Consider the following 2,413-nt stretch of genomic DNA (forward strand, 5'->3'; position numbering starts at 1 on the left):
CAAGAGGAATCAGAAAAAAAGAGGAATTCTTCAGAAGAAGAGAGGGATTCTTCAGAGGAAGAAGAGGAAGAAAGAAGACAATTCTATTTACAAGAGGCAAAGAAACAGGAGAAGAAAAGAAGGGAAGAAAATGAGGAGAAAGAAGACGAAAAGACGGTGAAGAAATTCAAAAAACAGAGACTAAAAAGGAGAAAGAAGAAGTCAATGAACTTTATATTAAAGTGTTGTGTTGTGAATTGGATTGTAACAATGGATAAAAGAATAAATTAATTATACAAGGTAAGTGTCTTTGAGTTTTGATTTTAAAATAAGAAGCTACACTCACGCACTCATACAAAGACACGTACTATAGAGGTAAAATGGGTGGGGGTTCTTTCTCGAGTGATTGGCAAATTGAAATTGTATTTCTTTTCGAGAAATGTGGGTGGCCCTGAAAAGGGCCTTTTTTCTTTATGGTGTAGGGGTGAGTTTAAGCAATCAACTTTAACTGCCTTAAGCCTTTGCCACGGCCAAGGCCTACTTCTGGACTGCGTAACGTTGATGATGATGATGATTGGGTTGAAATCACTAAGGGCGGTACGGTAGGCTTAGTCACAGGGTTAACGTGTTTAGCTCGGGAAGGTCGTATTCTCTTCGGTCGTAATAAAGAAGTCTGATACATTTGTTTCAGACTTCTTAACTCCGCTAAAATGTCCAACAGTACCGTGACCGTTTGATTTTCACCCTCTTGTTTCTTTGCTGCTACTTCTTCTTGCTGTTGTTGCTGTTATTTTCTTACCTCTTCTTATTGCTGCTGCTGTAGGAGAAAAGCTTGTTCCGCTTCCTTTTGTCGTTGTATAAATTTCTCCAATTCTTCTTTCTGTCTCTGTCTAAAATTCTCCACTTGCGGTAATGAAGAAGGTAACGAAGGTTCCGGAACAAATTCTTGCGAGGTAAGAAAATCCACAAAATCCCAATTCACCTCTTCTGAAACTAAGTCCGGGTTCCCTTGGGCAGTCTCCCCTGCTGGTGCACCCCAATGGATCGTTTTCTGAGTTTCCGTCATGTTGAATCACTGTCGCATAGATTGACTGCACACAAGCGCTAGCGAATCTATATAGACTACGTGACGTCACAGACTGCTCTCTTCGGATTGGATGCGGGCTGACTGAATTTTGTAACGCGTGTTTGGATTGGTCAATGAACTCAATCCGTTTCAATCCTACCTCTACCTATAAATAAGCGCAGTTCACTGCATTGATTCACCTGTTCTCGTCGCTTCAAGATGTGGACCGATGTGCAATCTTCTACGCTTGTGTCTTCCATGATGTTTAGGACGGACATGCTCATGTATGTCCGATCGAAGTGGACCGTTGTCCACAGGACAAACACCAGTCTGTGGATACGTAGGATCTACGTAGAAAGACAAGGATGCCTCAAAAGAGTGCTGATTTACGGGCCAACAGTGAGACGCAGCCTAAGGACAAGAAGAAGACCAATGCGGTGCCCTTTATGTTAATAGATACATTAACATAAACCCAAAGGCCCTTTTCAGGGCCAGCCATATTTCTCGAAAAGAGAATGACTTTTCAATTGCCTACCCCTTTTTTTAAAAAAAATTTAAAAAAATAAAAAACAAAATCCCCTTGTCCCTAAACAAGCCCAAACTCTATTCCCCATGTTAAATTCCCCTTGTACGTAAAGTGACCCACGATTTATTCCCATGTTAAATTCCCCTTGTACGTATATTGACCCACGATTTTTCGCCATGTTAAATTTCCATTGTACGTATATTGACCCAGGGGGATCTGTAATGCTAATTCCCATTGTACGTATAGTATCCCTATTAACTACTGATGGTTCTTCTCTCTTGCTGCGCGATTGTGGATAATCGTCTCCCATGCTTGGTCTCAGTCGGCATGCGTCACTCGTATAGTCAACATTTGAGCAAGCGTATACTATGTACTATAGTGTTGTGAACACGTGTGTGCGTAAAGCATTTTTTTAAATTTTGTTTCCCAGTGTAGTGACTGTTCTTTACTAACTGTACTGCATCAATCGCTACCATGAAGAAAAAGGTTGAAAAGGAACAAGAAAAAGAGTAAATTGGGAATAGAAATAGGAAAACCTTGTGTTATTTCCCGCTAACAATATTATTTGTATTACAAATATTATTTGTATATCATTCCATTCAAAATTATTTATACGTTAGCACATTCATGACCATTGGGATTGTTTCGGAATGTTCTATACTTTTGGACTTGTGATAGAACATTTAGGATTATTTGGGATTTAATTCACAATGCAAGTTCCTTTTTAAATTATCGCTAAGGAAATAAATAGTCGAATTCTAATATAAATTGTTGGTTTTACTTTTATGACAATAGAATTGTAACAGTACCAACTTTTAAGCTTGTGAATTTTGACTCAAGAA

This window comes from Sinohyriopsis cumingii, chromosome 16, assembly GCF_028554795.1.
Source record: "Sinohyriopsis cumingii isolate HCF-2022 chromosome 16, ASM2855479v2, whole genome shotgun sequence".
Lineage (NCBI taxonomy): Eukaryota > Metazoa > Mollusca > Bivalvia > Unionida > Unionidae > Sinohyriopsis > Sinohyriopsis cumingii.